The sequence below is a fragment of the Mytilus galloprovincialis genome, chromosome 11, assembly GCF_965363235.1.
Source record: "Mytilus galloprovincialis chromosome 11, xbMytGall1.hap1.1, whole genome shotgun sequence".
NCBI classification, from domain to species: domain Eukaryota; kingdom Metazoa; phylum Mollusca; class Bivalvia; order Mytilida; family Mytilidae; genus Mytilus; species Mytilus galloprovincialis.
The window spans coordinates 49,371,002-49,391,678 of record NC_134848.1 but is presented as its reverse complement, the minus strand read 5'-3'; the positions used below and the strand labels follow the sequence as shown (position 1 = coordinate 49,391,678).

General features: G+C 31.9%; 1 long non-coding RNA gene across 1 annotated transcript; it reads left to right on the top strand.

The window, feature by feature from the left end:
* The first annotated feature begins 3,844 nt into the window (after positions 1-3,844).
* LOC143052310 (uncharacterized) lies at positions 3,845-7,793 on the top strand. The gene is made up of 4 exons (XR_012971073.1): positions 3,845-3,906; positions 4,774-4,851; positions 6,648-6,819; positions 7,721-7,793. It is a non-coding gene; the product is annotated as an uncharacterized LOC143052310 (long non-coding RNA).
* The last annotated feature ends 12,884 nt before the right edge of the window (positions 7,794-20,677 follow it).

The following is a 20,677-nucleotide window of genomic DNA, read 5'->3' as shown; positions in this document are numbered from 1 at the left end:
CGCATATGTGTTTTAATACATACTCCTAAAGAGGGAAGTTTTTACCATTAAACAAATTTCATATTAAGACAATTGTTGGCTTACTTTAAATGCACTAAAGGGGGAAATAGTCTGGCAAAAATATTGATATTTGTTATTTTACTTAAAATTGAGAAAGGAAATGGGGAATGTGTCATAGCGACAACAACCCGACCATAAAGAACAGACAACAGCCGAAGGCCACCAATGAGTCTTCAATGTAGCGAGAAGTTCCCGCATCCATAGGTGTCCTTCAACTGGCCCCTTAAAAAATATGTATACTAGTACAGTGATAATGGACGTCATACTAAACTCCGAATTATACACAAAAAACTAAAATTAAAAATCATACAAGACTAACAAAGGCCAGAGGCTCCTGACTTGGGACAGGCGCAAAATTGCGGCGGTGTTAAACATGTTGATGAGATGTCAACCCCCCCCCTATACCTCTAGCTAATGCAGAAAAGTAAACGCATAACAATACGCACATTAAAATTCAGTTCAAGAGAAGTCCGAGTCCGATGTCAGAAGATGTAACAAAAGATAATAAATAAAATGACAATAATCCATGCATAACAACAGACTACTAGCAGTTAACTGACATGCCAGCTCCAGACCTCAAATAAACTGAGTTTATTAAAAAAAAAACTGTCAACTGTTTTGTTTTCTATTTTATTGTCATTTGAGCTACATGTTGTCTAGTCGGGTAATATTACAGCCTTCTACACAGTGTACAGTTAAAGTGTTGGTCATTGTTGAACGCTTTAGACGGAAATATATATCTGCATTGATCCACGTTATTTGAAAGACGAGCGAAAGATACCAGAGGGACAATCAAACTCATAGATCGAAAATAACTGAGAACGTCATGGCTGAAAATGAAAAAAGCAAACAGATGAATAAAAGTACACAAAACATGTCATAGAAAACTAAAGACTATGCAACCCGAACCCCACCAAAACTTTGGGTAATCTCAGGTGCTCCAAAAGGGTAAGCAGATCCTGCTTCATATGTGACATCCGTAGTGTTGCTCATCTAATTACACACCCGGTAAATAGTTTTATTTGTTAGGTCACATCGATTACTGTATAGCACTGGACACATTTTTAATGAGAATCGCGATACAAATGTTATAGCATCTCACGTGTCTCCAGCTATAAGGAAACATAATTGAGAAACATAAATTTAATTTACCATTACAGAGCACACCAACTATAAATGACCGAATATATACCCGATTCCAAACAATTAATATAAGTTTGGATGTGGAACTTTTTAAAGTTACATTGAAAATCATTTTCAAATTTCCTTAAAGCAAATTTCCATCGAATGAAAGTTTCTCAGCAGTTTTAATAAATGCTTTGGATAACTAAAGCAGGTCATTAGAATGATGTCAAACCAATCACATCAATCTACTCGAATTTTTTGTTAGTGTTACTCTTAAAATTCAAATTGAAATTCATAGTAAATCATAACAGTTGCCTTTAACGACACAATCCTGGTAAAAATGAAAAAAAAATAACACACACATTCGTCTAAGTATTTTTCTGGTTTACCCTGATAAAGAACTCTCATAGTTAGATATACAAAAGCCAAGGATGTATAAGATGCGTCAGATTTAATGATCGTTATCATGTAAATTACCAAAAAATACGATCTAAATATATACCAAAGGTCAGCATTTCCATGGGGGATTGAAACCATAGTTTCTAAAGAAGTTATAAATTTTACCAACAGACAATGAATAATGATTAAGGTGGTATGGGTGTCTTTTGCCATCTTGGATTGTAAAATACAGAGAATCTAAGGTCCAGATTTTCTATCAAGTTAGCAAAATTTGATGCAGGAATGTAGGTAACAACTATGAATTTGCATTTAAAAGAACAAATTATCATAATTATAACTGATGCATATTGATATTTTTACAAGTGTAAATTATTTTTGCTTGATTTGTAATGTTTTTTGAATTGGTATTGTCTTATTTTGGGGATGGGTTGTACAATGCCCGTTCACGTCCACTGTGTGTTTTAGTTAAATGTTTCCCATTTGAATCCATCAGATACGTTATAGATATAGGGAGATGTGGTGTGAGTGCCAATGAGACAACTCTCCATCCAAATATCAATTTATAAAAGTAAACCATTATAGGTCAATGTACAGCCTTCAACACGGAGCCTTGGCTCACACCGAAAAAACAGCTATAAAGGGCCCCAAAATTACTAGTGTTAAACCATTCAAACGAGAAAAACAACGGTATAATCTATATAAAAAACGAGAAACGAGAAATATAGTTTGTTCTTATGTTGTACTGTAACACCTATGTACCAGGTTTATGGAGGATGGCTGAGCGATCACAAACAGGTTAAAACGCGCGTCTGGCGTATTTATCTAAAACCTGGTACCTTTAATAACTATAAACCCCCGCCACACTATTTTGTACCATTCCCAAGTCAGGAGTTAAGTAGTTTTATCGCAGATAACGCGATATATGTATTTTTCTCATTGTCGAAAGCCTTACGGTTGTCGATCACAAACAGGTTAAAACGCGCGTCTGGCGTATTAATCTAAAACCTGGTACCTTTAATAACTATAAACCCCCGCCACACTATTTTGTACCATTCCCAAGTCAGGAGTTCAGTAGTTTTATCGCAGATCACGCGATATATGTATTTTTCTCATTGTCGAAAGCCTTACGGTTGTCGATCACAAACAGGTTAAAACGCGCGTCTGGCGTATTTATCTAAAACCTGGTACCTTTAATAACTATAAACCCCAGCCACACTATTTTGTACCATTCCCAAGTCAGGAGTTCAGTAGTTTTATCGCAGATCACGCGATATATGTATTTTTCTCATTGTCGAAAGCCTTACGGTTGTCGATCACAAACAGGTTAAAACGCACGTCTGGCGTATTAATCTAAAACCTGGTACCTTTAATAACTATAAACCCCCGCCACACTATTTTGTACCATTCCCAAGTCAGGAGTTCAGTAGTTTTATCGCAGATCACGCGATATATGTATTTTTCTCATTGTCGAAAGCCTTACGGTTGTATATAATTGCTTACATCAACTTCATATAAATGTTGGCGAATTGTTGTCTCATTTGCAATCATACCACATCTCCTTGTTGTTAAATACTTGGATTTATGACTTGTAACTGTTCTAGAAGTAAAAACACACAATGTGAAAGTAAAATACTGTTTAATAAGATCGATCTGCATTTTATAATGATTGTGTGATTTTATATGTAATTGAAAGTGTATGAAAGATAAATTCATTCGATTTTGCAAACAAAATCTGTCTGATAATGACTAAACACCTACTATGCATACGGATATAAGATTTACATGAAAGCATCGCTCTATTGAGTTTACATTCAATTTAGGTCGGAAATAATGTTATCTTAATTGTGTAATCTCACAGTTCATGACAAAATATCAAAAAAATAATAAACTGTATAAACACATAGCTTTATTTATATAAAATTGGATGTTTTTCAAATTATCCCTTATAACATTCATTTAAAAAAATGATAATGCATATTTAGTACTTCGGCTAAGTCGACCATTAAGCTAAGCAAAGTCCCGCTTTATCACAGAACACATTCAGATGATCATAGGACTGTTTTGAATACGGATATTTTCATCACAATTAAAACAATATATCAGTGACTTTTAAAATTATGTCTCTAGATATTCCAAATGCATGTTAGTATCGATTGGTTTCTAAGGTGCATTTCATTGTCGTGCTGTTAGTCAGTAATAATTTTGATGTACAAAGTTGATTTCAGTACATTAGATAATATCCGTAACCCTGACCCAAAACATCCAACATATATAATGTGGTATGCACGTCTACGTCTTTAGTTCCAGTACAAACACAATAAGGTAAGCAGGGCTTCTTAAACGATTATAATATATGTAGTACTAAAGGGATACCTTAATGTTCAAATTTATTCTAATACATTGAACATTGAATACTAATTGTATAATCAGCGGTATACTACTGTTGCCTTTATTGACAAGAATGTATTAAATTTTGAACCCAATATTTTAATAAATAAGCAATTCTATGAAGCAATGAATTGATACTGTATCATTGACTGGCAAATGTTTAAGTAAATTTTGAAAGGGAGTGGTGATTAATGTATTTATGAATGCATCTATTAAACTGACAGTGCTTCTTCGTGTACATCAATTAACAAGATGTTTACAATATTTTTTAAAGTTTTCCTTTAAATACAACAGAATAAATAAAATTGTAATCCCAAAGAATGACAGTAGATATAGTTCAATATGCAATTTCCTTATCATTGAAATCATTACAACAATATTGTTTATATAACTTGTCTTTCTATATCAGAAATGGATAGTCGAACGGTGCATCGCTCGTTCATATTTTGTACATGTACCTCTACTTGATAGTAGTTTACTTATGCTCCTTATAATATCCACATTTGGTTTTTCAGACTACAACCATATTGGTTAAATCATCTAAAAAATTTATCTTAAATGATTAAAAACCGTGGAAAGTATAATGGCAATTGTCTTAACAAAATTTACTGTATAAAGCAAAATCTTTCGGAATTTTGAGTCCTAATGCTCTTTATTTTAGCTTTTTAACTTTATTGTTTTGAAGGTCAATGGTGAATCTTTTGAAGAAAAACAGCGTGTTCGTCGTACACATTGTTAAATCTTGTACATTTATATATGAAAATACACATATATATATATTCTAACAATAATCCAATTCAGGTATCAAAATGAAGTGTATGTTCTTGCTAGCCGTTTTGTTGCCTTTTGTTCTTGGAGCTCCACAGGAAAGATTTCTGAGTAAGTACAATTTATTTGACGCAAGGCGTAAGAGCAAGAAATAAAATGACGATGGGAACTTTAACAGCTGTTATCCAATTTTTTAATAAGATATTATCACTTTTCATTATTTGATTATACAGTTTACAAGGAATGTATAATACATATGATTTTATACAATGTATATTCAGAACCAATTTAACTTAATTTCTTATTTGAGAAATACCACTTGAAAGAAAATAATTATAATAAACATATTAAAAAACAACAAATTCCGATTTAATATTTGATAAACGAACTTTTTTTGTCCTTTTCCGTCTTTAGCTAGGGGCACTCTAGATCTGTAGCTGCGAGGTTTATACACATATGAAATTTTATTATTTAGTTCAATCATTTGATGAAAGGGAAAAGTGAAATAATTTTTCGCTTTTATCAATAAGTCTGGGTAAATTTTTTATAAATCAGCTAAGCAAGATTAATGATAAATGCATTGTGTGTGTTCATTTGGTTTAAGTAAAAGAATGTCAACATTGAAATTGAAACAAAGGTTAATCATTTGATTGACTGATTCACATACAATAACTCATTCTTATACAGACTGAAATGATGAATAACATATATCTTTAATTCATAATATGAAATTAAACAAACTTGGAAAAATCGAAAATGAACGATTCTGATATCTATTTATACATTCTTATATTTATACGTATATGTATATCGCATATATGGCAAACGGGGTTTTTCGCATGTCAACTTGACAGGTAATTAAATAGCGTCTAGACGGAAATGATAATAAACAAGAAACGAAGCTAAATACTATCAAGCCGATGCCCGATAAATTGTCAATTTTAGACTTTTAATAATTTGGAAAATTGTTATCATTGTTAGTTTAAACATATTTATTTATAGTTGATTGAGAAACAAGTTTTGCAACTTATATTAATCCCTTCCACTTTGCGGAGCATTGTTATAAATCAAATTTGATAATTTCAATCAAATCGGTGAACTCGAATTTGACAGCTAGTGTCCCTTTAGATAAGGTGAAATATACATTTATTATGAATTCCAAGACGGAATTAAAAATGTTTGATATATATAAGAATTGTTTGTGTGTTTAAACAATTGGCTCAAAGAGAAGAAGTATTCCGAGGACGTATCTAGAATGAATTTCGAGCACTCTGCACGTAAATGATACCTTCCCCTATGTCCATAGGAAGCAACTGTCAAACTTGTTTTTTTAAATGCATTTAAAATTGTCTGTCCTTAGTCCGGTTGATCTATTTGGCAGTACATGACTTTTGTGTTCGTTGTTTATTAATAGAGTGAGCTGTGTTCTACTGGACGTTAGACAATCAATTAATTAAGTTAACAATAACCTTTACATAAACCCTTACCCTTTCATGAGCAATCTGAAACCTTACTTAGACCTTTTTTCGTTAAACGAAACCCCAACGTTTAACCGAAGGTCTACATTTGTAAAAAAAGCAACACATTTTTTGGATTGAATTTGCGTACATTGCTATTGCACCATCGATTGATCAGGTATACTTATATAACTTATACATGTTATATGCCAAATAAAATGTAAAAAAAAAACAGAAGTGAACATGTGCTGTGTCATTTCTATGGATGTCACTAATTGATTCAAAATATACCATGATGTCTTTTCTGTAATGCCTGAAGAGATTAAGTATTGTTTTGAAATGTTATTATCAACTAACAGTTAAATTAACTTCATTATTAAATATTGCTGTTAAATTTAAAAAAAGTTAAAAAGTGTCTCCACCTTTAAAAGAAAATATTTCTCATTACAGTTGGAAAACTTCAGATCCATTTGCCAGACCTTCACAAAGTAACAGAAATTGTTGAAGGGTTTGCACATTCTGGTCTTGGACAATCAGCATGCGTAACTGCCTGTGGTACAGCTGTTTCTGCAACCGGAGTTGGAGTCGTATTAACCCCATTATGTCCAACAGCTTGTTCAACGTGAGTATTGTAGAGACAACATCAAAATTAAACTTTGGCAAATGATTTTTCAAGAAATAGGTACAATACGAGGTAATAAAATATTTGAGTATTTTTTTGTATATTCATCTTCTAAACTGACAGTATGACACACTGTTTGTATTCGAACTGAAATTGAAAGCGTAAATCTGAGAAAAAATGTCATTTAGTTAAAGTTACAGTTACAATTTATTCAGCTGGTCCACGATATTGATTATAGTGTGTCCAAATCTCTACATTTGAAAAAAACATGTGTATCCAAAGGTATATGCAAGCTACTTAAATTGATTAGAATTTTACTAAGACATAGTGAAATATTTACTCAGTTCTCAGTATACCGCTATTCACGTCTCTCAATATAGCATATAAATATCTGCAAAAAACCAAATACGATCTAAACACTACTACAAGATTCCCGACCGTGTAAGGGCTGTATAGCCAGTTAAGGTCGTTAAACACTTCCATTTGGCACTACAGAACGCAGTTCCATATTCTAGTTAGTCCTCCTGGAGCGTCTAAGGCCACACTCACTTTTTGTTGATCTTTGTATTCAATTTGAATCTTCTTCCCCTTTCACTTTTTTGTGTTTTGTTTCGATCCATAATAACCAATGTTTACAACAATATCAAGCTGAATGAATAGTAATCAACTCCGTGACTAACGCTTTCTCATACAGCATCACGCATATGACTAATGTATATTTTCAAAATCCTTGTATAAATAGCTCAAACAATGTCAAAATTCTAATTCTTTTAATAAAATATAAATTTAAGAAAATACAACATAAAGAGATACTCATTGAAATAATGTTGATGTGTTATCTACTTGTATATACTATTTTGTTACCAGGTTACTAATGTACATTTTTTAAAATCTTTTTCAGTGTTCTCAGTAAGCTGAAATAGGCACTAGAAAGAAAAAAGAAAAATATGCTGAATAAAATCAGTTACAAATTTGTTTTCGTTATACATTATAAGTTTGTTCCCCAATTTGTCCTTGGCTGTTCATTTATAAATCATGGAATTATCCTGGAAAAGAGTTTTGCCAATCCACTACACTGTAAACAAACTCATCATAGATAGAAAGAAAGATTGAAATCTCATGTTTGGGTGTTTTTCAGTGACACTGTCTGTTTGTTTGGCTTGATAAGATATTAAAAATTAAAATTTCGAAAAATACCGAACTGCGTAAAAATTTCAAAACAGGAAATTCCCTAATAAAATGGCAAAATCAAAAGCTTACACACGTCTTAGAAATGATTACAATTGTCATATCTCTGAGTTGGTACAGACATGTTCTTATGTACCAAATGGTGGCTTAAACCTGCTTGTATGGCCATCTTAACCTCTCTTTGGTATTTTTCGCCCACTTTTAAAAGGCGAAATAACAAATATGACCTAATTAACACCGATATATGAACTAGCTGATTATTCACGGATGGATACAGGCAAGCTGAACATGCCAAGATTTAAAGGGTCATTTACCTCATATGCAGTTAGTTGCAGCACATTTGAAAAACGAATTATTAATATAACAAATATAATATAGCTTTACTGTTGTCAACCAGTCTTTTCATTCACAAATTTACATGTTAAAAGCAATGCAAAATAAAATCACTTTTTTCATACCCCTTTCTTTTTGTAATTGTTTCACTTACCATGCTTACGTTAGAATAAAACAATTTAATGTAATTTGTGTTCCAACGACATTGAAAGTCCCATAGCATACAATGAAAGCAAAAGCATTTATGTTCAAGATCTAAACATTTACCGCTTATTTTCCAAAAAAAAAAAATCATTTGGATAGCAGGATAAAGAACCACATGAGCAGCGTTGCTAATTTTATAACATAAACTATCCAGTACGATTTCAAACATATTAATGGATATCTGATAAACAAAATAAGTGTTAAACGTCAGGTATTGAAAAAATTACCTATAACAACTTTTGGGGCATTTATCGCTTTATGTGGATACGTAAATACTCTAAGATCTCTTCGAAAATTACAATCAGAATCTCTTTTTTCTTGCATGTGTTCATTGAGATTTGAATTAACATTAATGTTTCCACTAGTTGGCCCTTTATGCTAACATTGGAGTATGGATTGAACAGCCCGAACAAATGGTAAAGTTGCTGTACATTCAATGATGAGCATTAAAACGCAGTTGTACTAGCCTTTAAATGGACTTCATAAATAAAGTTTGATTGATAGCACATACATTGCTTAAACTGTATTGTAGGTCTAATCCTATAGATCATATTATGTCACATCCGGTTGCAATTGAAAATGAATCGAAAATGTGCCCTTGAATCTGGCAGTTGTAAGAAATTAATTCTACATTTCATTGCAGCAAACCATTTCTAGTCAAATAAATATCTTGGGGGATTTAGAGCACCATTCTTCTCACTATTTGTTGTGTTTATTGAACAAATTGGAATATAAGGGTTGCATGGTTACTAAAGCTTGTACACAGAAAAACAATTTTTTTTGGATTGGTTAACTTCAATTGATATGTATTGTCTTACAGGAATGAAATGTTTTGTGAAATTTTGTCTGTAGTTCTGGAAAAAAAAGCATTTTACTCATGCCGATTATTTCTTTATTGAAAACAAAAATACATGCTGCATAATTGGTGTAAATTTAGCAAAGACTAATTGGGGGAAAGTATTTGTGGTATTACACCTATTTTGTGAAGCTGCACATCATACACATTTGAACTTGAATGGTATATTGTTTGTAAATAAATCATGTGATTTTAGTGAAATATTACAAAAAGAAAATGGTCTGAGAGGATTGAGTTTCAAAAACATATTTTATGTGAACATTGCATTGAGATAGAACATACCATGAATATAAGTAGACCGAGCAAGCTATACTCAGTCATTTGGAAGGCGCTTTTTCTCATTTGTTCTCCCTATTTTTGTATATTTTGCTTGTATGACTGCTGATTTTCATTTCATTATACTAGATTTTTTTCAAATTATTTAACTGATTTTAACAAAATTTGACAGTAATGCTTGAAATAACCTGTATTGCACATAAACAAAAATCACATTCAGTTACTTAAAAACGAGTCTTCTTAAGGTGTTATTCCACCACAATGATAGTACGTTACATCCTATCAATTACGAAAAAGGGTACACAATATTGCCTTGTTGGGAAATTATTTCTCTACTGTCCAAATGTAGTTATATACATGTGTTCTTTGTGTTTCTTTGTCTAATATGTTCTCCTATTTATTTGTATTGTTGTTCTGTACTATTATGTTGTCATTTTAATGTTATTTTTAACATTGCAATTAAAGTGCGAGGTTTGGCATGACACAAAACCAGGTTCAACCCACCATTTTGTTCTTAAAAAATTACCTGTACCAAGTCAGGACTATGGCCATTGTAATATTATAGTTCTTTTCTGTGTGTGTTACATTTTAACATTGTGTTTCCGTTGTGTCGTTTGTTTTCTATTGCATTTGAGTGTGAATTACTATGAGACGTGTCACGGTACTTTTCTATACCAAATTCGTGTATCTGGTTTTGATGTTATATTTGTTATTCTCTTCGGATTTTGTCTAATGCTTAGTCCGTTTTTGTGTGTGTTACATTTTAATGTTGGGTCGTTGTTCTCCTCTTATATTAAATGCGTTTCCCTTAGTTTTAGTTTGTTTCCCCGATTTTGTTTTTTGTACATGGATTTACGAGTTTTGAACAGCGGTATACTACTGTTGACTTTATATATCTTGGACGTTTCAAAACACAATTTGTTTTGATAAAACCTCTGGTGAAGGTTGTTCGCCGATATCAAATAAAATGTTCTGTGAAATTTTGTCTGTGGTGATGGACAGGATAGCAATGTATTTAGTAACATACCAAGTTAATCTTTAATTGAAATTAAGATAAATTCGGCATCAATTTTTGAAAATTGCAAATTTAACAAATAATAATACGGAAAAAACCAATTGTTGTATAACACCTAGTATATTATTTCAAAAACATCAATAGCATTTTTTATTATTTCTATCTTATCTACCGAATGCTTTATTGTAAACACTGAATATCTCATTTCACCTTTGTTTTATCTAACTTAAATCACCCCACAATACAATGTAAAATAACTAGAATGCTAACAAAAATGTACATTTATATTCAGATATCGGGGTATTTACAATGAACTAACTAATAGATATGTTGGATATATATATCCTTCATAAATACCATAGTTTTAAAATATTCTAAAGAATGTATCCTACTTTATATAGATATATTATTTAACAAGGAACACTTAGTTCTAATGCTTTTTAATTAAGAAATAACTGAGGCAAGCTGTACTTTAACAAACAAACATCTGGCAATGTGATTTTTCAGAGGGAGGAGGTTTGAACAGCCAGCATCAACGGTTGTCGTATTTAGGTGAAATATTTCGAATTGCAACACGTTACAGTTATAATAAATGATGTGCATCATTTACAACAAAAGAGATGATTGCAGCTTTCCAATTGTGAACTTTCCATTTCTAAGTAACAACATTCCAGCAGCACCTGCATACAGGGTATATATCTCCCAATTGATACAATATTCCCGTGCTTGCATTTCCTATCATGATTTTGTTGATAGAGGGTTGCTGCTCCCAAGGAAGCTATTAAACCAAGAGTTCCAAATAGTGCAGTTGAGATAATTCCTTCGTAAATTGTACGGACGCCAGCACGAGTTGATTGACCGTTATGGAATAACCGTTTTACAAATGATATCGGATATGTTCCTTATGTCGTAACTACAATCCCCTTCCATTTCATGAATGTGACCTACCGAATTATACTTTTAACTGGATTTGTTATCACATAAGCAACACGATGGGTGCCACATGTGGAGCAGGATTTGTTAACCCTTCCAGAGCACCTGAGATCAACCCTAGTTTTGTTGGGGTTTGTGTTGATTGTTCTTTAGTTTTCTATGTTGTGTCATGTGTACTGTTGTTTGTCTGTTATAGTCTTTTTTTCATTTTTAGCCATGGCGTTGTCAGTTTTTTTTTCGATCGATGAGTTCGACTGTCCCTCTGGTATCTTTCGTCCCTCTTTTAAGAGGTTGGAAGTGTTTCAAGTTAATTAAATATATTAAATGTATGCCAATTTGATAAAATTCATTATTCTGCAGTAGTCAATATACGCATATGCAAACACGTTTTACTGGATTTAGAGCATGGGTTTATTCACAAATCGAATGAAGCACGTCATATTAGAATAATTTATTAAGAATTAAAAACGTTAACCTTAAGGTGGTACCCAACACTTTCACTAGAATTAATTTGGCTCGTTTAATTTTCAAAAAATTTTGTCAAAGTAAATACTTTAACAAAAATATAAAAAAAAATTTTTTTTTGAACCAACCGTTTTGCCAGAAAAATTAAACTGGTTATATAGCAATTTGACAAACACCAATTTTGATCATTGAGAAGCTTAATATTCCTTTTACAACACAACGTAATTAAAACGTTTAGCTAACTTTACAGAGTTATCTCCCTGTACTGTTAGGTACCACCTTAACTGCTTGCTGCAAATATGATCACCATTTGTCTGTATCTAATATATAAATGTAAGCATCAACGTATCGATTGGATTCAAACACACCGTTTGTTATTCTACTTATTTTCAGTTAGAAATGTGTTTTGTTGACGTAAAAGATACAAGTTGTTCAATAATATTTTTTTAATGTTAATTGATAATGACTTTTTTCGGTGGGATTTTTTTTCTAGATAATATAAACATTAAGTTTTGGGTAACAAAAATGTGCAAATGCTTGTGTGAATTGAGTGAATAGTTGTAAATCTGTAAACGCATTGTCCGCACATATCGCCTCATTCAACACAAAACTGTACCAAATTCTACTTTAATTAGAAGAAAAAAAACAAGGCGACCCTAACTTGGACCAAAGATTGGTTAAATATACTCTACAAGAAAATAAGACTGTTTGTGTAACAATTTATCAATGTAGTACAGTAATCAGAATTTACATACTTTCGGTTTTTTTTTTCAGTCAAAACAAATCAGTCATGTATTCCAATGTTTAATTATTGAATATTTTTCCATGGGACACATACACCTGCTTCGTGTCACAATGTATGAATTCTTGTCTAGTCGATAGCCTTCATGGCCTGATTGGAATATCACTTTTATAATTTAAGGTAATACACGTCTAGTTCCCTTGTTTCTGAAACTTTATATTAAGGTAAGCAAGAATTATTTCTTTAATACTGTGTATGCAATAATAACTGAACCTTTTGAGTTAACCTGTTAAAAGTAGATTAAAATATCACAAAACAAAGGTTTAACGGCCTATTTATAATAATCATGCACGAAATTATGCATGTTAAATATTTTACAACATATTAATGATCAAGTACTTAAACGAATCAATCAATTTATGTATAACATTTGACAGGAGACGTTTTGGTTAATGTTGATAGGGACCAGTACATGTATAAAACTGAAAGATTTTCTTCTTTACCAACAATGAACACGAGTTGTGAAAATTTCAATTTGACATATAGAAATAACTGCAGATGCAACAAGTGCATTTAAAAGACACATAACTTTGGTGAAGCAAATATCTACGGAAAAAAATAAAATTGTATCATGATTTAGGACTTTATCAAAAAAGGTATAAAACGGTGTGAATTATACTCATTGCCTTCGAATATAACTTGGAAAGTTAGAAAATGATGACATAAAAGCTTTGGTAACACGTAAATCGAAATGGGCTAGAGAGAACATATTTTCTAAAGTCATCTTGTCTGTGAGAGTTGCACCATTATTGAGTAAAATTTAACTAATTATACAAGCCTTCTAACTTGATTCGCCATTACAAAGTAAACAAAATCATAATATATAGCTTGGTCAACATGTTTGCAATTTTCGCTTAATATTTGTACTTTAATGGTATCATCGATGCGTCTTTTATAGAAGAGACGTGCGTCTAGTGTGCAAAAAGTATAGTCTGGTATCCATTGTGAGTGTATTTATATGAATAAACCGTGTTTTCTAATAATTTTTCGATTCAGGTTTAAGATGAAGTGTATATTCTTGCTATGCGTTTTGTTGCCTTTTGTATTTGGAACTCCAAAGGAAAGATTTCTGCGTAAGTATATTGTTTATGACGCAACAGTGACGAGTGATAAACGAAATTTACGAGCAATGGGTAACAATTTAAAAACAGATACATATGTGTTTAATTTATGTACATCCAGAAATCATATTATTCGGTTTTCTTATATAATGATACAAATTAAGCTGAACAACTAGATACATGTAAATAGGACACACATTAAACATCAATTAAAAGCAAACACACTGATTGTCATATTCGATAACCGAACGTTCAGTCAGTAAAGATGTTTTGTTTTTCTTAAAATCTGTAAAATATAAATTTTACATATACCCTCTAAGCAGATATAAGGATTGGTTTTGACGTTATCGGGGTGAAATTATAATACATTTACCAGCTATGTCGAAACACGAGAAACATATTTTTACGACCAAGTGTAATCAGAATGCACACTAGGTGTCATAATTTTACAGATAAAGGCCTTCATTGACTTGTTGACTCTACAAATACATGTGTTTTGATAGGAAAGGTTAACCCTTCAAATGCAGATTTGCCCATATGCATTGTTAACAATATCTGAATATAGAGCTCAGCTAATCTTATCTTAAACTATTTTTAAACTTAACCTTGACCCAGAATTGTGAATAGAAATAAAGTAATGCACTTAACCCCCCTTTCATATCAACATTACAATTGCTTATTAGTGACGGCTGACTAGATCTAATAGATTTAGAAATCAAATCCAATTTCTTATGAAATGGGAACTTGACATTCGATTTTGTATTTAGGATGAGTTTCGTAATATCCACAAATTAGGAAAACCCCGAAATAGCCTTCTACGTAAAACAGTGTACGAAATATAGACGCATAAAAATGCATTAATCTACTTATTGAATCTAGATTGATACACATTTTTATCAAACCAATCAATGGACAATGTAGGAAAGATAAATTCGTTAACAAGTATAATTAGTTATCAAAGGTACCAGGATTATTATTAAGTACGCCAGACGCCCGTTTCGTCTACATAAGACTCATCAGTGACGCTCATATCAAAATATAAACTTTGTGTCGTACCTTTTTCTTTAAAATATTGTTTTGTACTACCTACTTTGCTTATCCCTAATTATCGCTATTTAACGATTTTTTCTTTTGATCTTGCTGACTGATATTTTCTTTTCTCAGCGGAGTCGAGTGAAATGAAAAATTATCGCTAAAACCAAATGTGTACGTGGCGTTGTCAAGGAAAATTGACAAGAAAATTGACAATGTCGTCATACGCAAAAAAGCGATAAAAATATTATCATCGGTCAGCTCAACTCGATTGCTTTTCTCACTTTCGACGTACCGGTTCAAGCAAGCAAATCAATCTCGTTGGGATGACCAACGATAACCTATAATTGGTGTGTTTTTCGACGAATTCACTTTTCTATAGAAGGAGATCCTGGTAAAATTAAAACAACATATATTCAATTTACTTTTGGGTGATATGAACTTGTTTTTATGAGGATATTGTATAGCAAAGCACTTAACATCTATTTTGTTCTCTATGTTGTATTGCCTCTAAGCTTTTATTTGTTTCTATGTGTTGCTTTCACTTGATCGAAAACGAAAAAGTCATACCACAATAGACGTTACTTTACGATAACAAAAATCGGATTCAAAAGTCGGTACTTTCGAAATAGTCTATGTTAAAGAATGAACTATCATGTATTGAACAATTGTTGTAACTAAAATTTATGTTATCGGTTCCTTAATTTGACTAAAACATTAAAATAAAGTAAACTAAATCAATGCATATTCTAACTTTTTCTACAAACACGAAGAAGGATCATGTATCGATTGAATTGTTGAAAAAACGACTAACAATATCGACAAAAAGCTGATCTTTTCATTATTTATGTTTTCGTTACAGCTGGAGGACTTACATCTCCTGCACAAATTTTGTCATTAATGACAGAAAAGGTTGAAGGGTTTGCATATCCTGGTCAAACACAATCTGAATGCGTAGCTGCCTGTGGTACAGCTGTAGCTACAACAGGACTTGCATTGTCTCCATTATGTCCATTAGCTTGTCATAAGTAAGTATTGCTGACAAAAAATAAGAATTAAAAATTACACTCTGGCAATTTGTTTGCAAAATAATACAACTTACATTTGTAAACCTTTCGTAATAAAAAAGAAGAACAAAACATACCAATTAAAAGTCATGTCTTTGAATAGTTTTGGAATCAATATCAAAACTTGTACTAAAAAAACTTTTTTATTTTCAAACGTAACACAATGTGATAACACACTGATTTTTTAAAAGGTATCTTTTACATAAGTGTAAATATCCGTCATTCTGCGTGTATAGTGTCCATAAAATACATTCATAATGTGTATATCAAGGTATATGCTATTTACTAAACATTGTTAAAGACTTTATAAATACATAGTGAAATATTTGCCTATATTTGATAGCCGGAAATCACGTCTCTCAAATGCAATATGTCCAAAGAATATCTGCAAAAAAAAACCCAACACATATGATTTGTTTATTATCTCAAAAACACAATTCCTTATACTAACACACATTTTCTGTTTATGCTTATAGAGCATTTTAGAACACACTTACGTTTTGTTGAGCGTTGTATTCAAGCAACTCTTATTAGCCTACCTCTTCTTTCATTATATGTTTATCTGTTCTGTTTCAAACCATATTTACTACTCATTACACCAATATCAAGCTGAATGACATTAACTTAATTCCATGACTAACACTTTATATGCACCATTACGCATAACACAACAATAAATAAACTCATCATAGATACCAGGTTTAAAATGTTATATTTACGTTAGATGCGCGTTTCGTCTACAAAAGACGCATCAGTCACACTTGAATACAAAAATGTTTTAAAGGCAAAATAAAGTTCGAAGTTGAAGAGCATTGAGGACCAAAAACTCCTAAAATTGTTGCCAAATAAAGCTAAGGTAATCTATTCCTGAGGTAAAAAAACCTAAGTATTTCAAATATTCAAAGTTTTGATAAAGGTTAATTTATTATTATGAACATATCAGTTATAACTGAGGTTAACACAGAAGTGCAGACTACTGACCTTGTGATACTCTCGGGGAAATAAACTCCACCAGCAGTGGTTGCATATAAACTCATCATAGATACCAGAATTAAAATACATAAATTAGAATAACAATATATCGTCGAAATCATTGCAAAAACAGCCAGTGAAATGAGAAAATACTAATTCTTTTACTACTAGTAAAATATAAATATAAAAAGGTATAATATAATAAAACAACCAGAGAAATATTGTTAATGTGTTATTGACTTGTTTATAATATTTGTATACAAATGTAAATTGTTTTTATTTAATCTATTTCAGTGTTCTGAGTAAGCTAAAATAGACATTAGGAAGGAACAAAAACATAATCTGATTAAAACCAGTTACAGTTTCTATATTTGTTTCTTTCCAAATTTAAACTAACAATTCAATTGATACAATCACAAAGTATCATAGAAAAGCGTGATACAAATCCATAACATTGTAAAGTATAAATTATATTCAAATATACATCGTTCCCTGAAAGTATATATTATAACTACTTCACTATGAAGGCTTCATGTCATCCAAGGACCATCGTTCCTTGAATATGATACTTTGTATACTAACACGATAATATACATGTTTTGATGTCCAGTGGTTGTCATTGGTTATTGTGGTTCATAAGTGTTTCTCGTTTTTTTTTTTTTTTTATATTGATTAGACCGTTATTTTCATGTTTGCATGGTTTTACATTAGTTATTTTTAAGGCTCTCTTTAGCTTGATGTTCGGTGTGAGCCACTGCTCCGTGTTAAAACCGTGCCGTGACCTATGATGGTCTACTTTTATAAATTGTTGACTTTCATGGATGGAGAATTGTCTCATTGGCATTCATACCACATCTTCCTATATCTATTTTATAATTACTACTATTATCAGTATTAATAACATCATTGAACTACGCACATCGCATGTTTAACCATGCATCAATCACGGTCGTATTAACAATGTTCGTAGTGCTATATGATTTGTTCACCCTCGGAACATCTGTTTGGTGTGTTTTGTGTTGCTCAATCTGTTTTGTGTATTTTTAGTGACATTGTCCGTTTGTTTCGGCTTATAAGTTTACATTTTCTTTTCGGGTGCCTGTTGCAAGAAAACCTTTCTGTCGGGGTAAATTTTCTCTCATTTAAGAGGTAGTCAAAATTTCCCAACCTATACCTCGAACCTCCTCCTTACTGGGCCTACTTATTGGATGTATTGTTAATTTGATATCGTCCTAAACACACATTTGCCACTTGCCGTTAAACAACAAAAATCAATAATTTACTATTGTCCGTTAAAAACTAAGGTTTCAACTCATTCAGACACAGTTGACCTTAGATAGATTTGGCTTATATTTGGTTCTTTTTGTCATAAATCAAAAACAAATATAAAGTGTTTTTATTTGATTTTGTATTATACATGTTATATTCAAACCAAATGTTATTGTACTGTACTATTATTTTTAGGCGGGGTACTTGTTGTTATAGTTCGAATTCTTGAAGTTTAAATAATCCCGTCGTAATTTTTTTTGACACCATTATAAGTTGTTTAACTTTTATAAAACATTCGTTGGACATATGATATCGTTGATATCGGATATCTTCCTTATAGCGTAACTACAATCCCGTTCACGAATGTGTCCTTCTGCATTAGACAATTTACCAGGTTTCTAATAACATGAGCAAGACGAAGAGTGCCACGTGTCAAACAAGATCTGCATACCCTTCTGTAACACACGAGATCCGCCGAGTGGTTGGTGGGGTTCGTGTTGCTTAGTCTTTAGTTTTCTACGTGGTGTCATGTGTACTATTATTTGTCTGTTTGTCTTTTTTCATTTTTAACCATGGCGCCGTTGTTAGTTTATTTTTGATCTATGGGTTTGATTATCCCTCTGGTATCTTTGGCCCCTCTTTCCTTCAACATTTTATTATATTTGTATTTGCATACTATAACCAATGTATCGCACGCGGGACCTTTTCTGCTGCGAACAGTAGAAAGAACAACAGCATTAATAAAAGACGTCACCATTAATAGTATATGTGACGTCATAAAGCCCCTATGATTATTTACCCGCGATGCAAATAAAACTGATAAGTTTCCAACTTTAATTAGAGGAGGAAAAGAGAGGAGAAAATTACTTGACTGAAAGTAAGCCTACCATGTGCTGCACAAACCTAGACTGTTTATTCAACATTTTACTAGACTCGCAACTAACACAGTAACCATAATTAATTTTTGGTAAGTCCTTATGATTAAGGAATAACAGTAGTGTAGTTAAAGAGTTGCCACCGTCAATTGTAGATTTGACGGTCGCAAATGCAGTTTCACTGGCGACGGGTAGCGGAGACAGTAAAACGGAGATTTTACTGTATCCGCTACGCGGAGATAATAAAGATATCAAAATGATCGTATTCCTGGTTTGTATAACTAAAGGAATGTAAAGTAAATTAAAAATATATTTTGTTTGTGTACATTTTCCTTGTATTGTTGTTTTCCTTGAGTATCTTTTTAAGCAACACGACGGGTGCCGCATGTGGAGCAGGATCTGCTTACCCTTCCGGAGCACCTGAGATCACCCCTAGTTTTTGGTGGGGTTCGTGTTGTTTATTCTTTAGTTTTCTATGTTGTGTCATGTGTACTATTGTTTTTCTGTTTGTCTTTTTCATTTTTAGCCATGGCGTTGTCAGTTTGTTTTAGATTTATGAGTTTGACTGTCCCTTTGGTATCTTTCGTCCCTCTTTTTTTTCAGTTAAATAAAGAACAGAAAGGGAAGAGAAGACATATTCTGAATAAAACCAGTTACATTAGATTGTTATACATTTATTGTCCCCCCCCCCCCCCCCGTAATTGGTGGAGTTCGTTTCACTTTGTCTTCAATTTCTATGTTATGTTTTGTTTACTGGAGAATGTCTGTTGATAATTTTTCTTTATTTTTGTCATATCGTTGTTAATTTAGTTCCTTTGGTTTCGTTTGTCCCTCTTTTTTTCTTCTCAGATTTGTCTTTAGATATTTTTTTCTTAGTAACAAAAACAAAAAAATAATCACGTTAAAAAGTTGGTTTCAATGTTTTTTTATATCACCAATTGAGCAACATTCTTGGATGTTTGAAAGATAAACGCAAATCAGGCAATGCAGGTCAAGTTTAGCTTTTTGTTGATATTTTGAGCTCACTGTTCAAAATCTGTGCCATAATTATTCTGGCAAAAAACGGATTTTGTTGGGGTTTGCGAAAATCATTCTGATATTATTTTGGTTTTGTGAACTAAGTATGGATACTTAAAGCTCCGGTGTACTCTTTGAATACTTACACATTAAATATTTTTCATTTGGTTGTAGTTTGTATTACTGATTTGATATTTTTCCTGTTCAAGTGTGTTCCTCATCATGAAATTAAAAATAAAAACCCAATTTGTTTAATCAAGTGAACTGACAACGAAAATATCTTGATTTAATGAGGAATACTTCATGTTTTGTTATTTATTAAGACTACAAATTGACAATTATTGTTAAGAGAGTACAAAACTTTACGACAAACGCACAAGTCATGAACATGACAGATGTTTTCTATTTGTTTGAATTGTTTGGGCTTTTGATTTTGCAATTTGTTAAGGGACTTTCTGTTTGACATTTTTTTTGGTGAACATATCATTTAAAT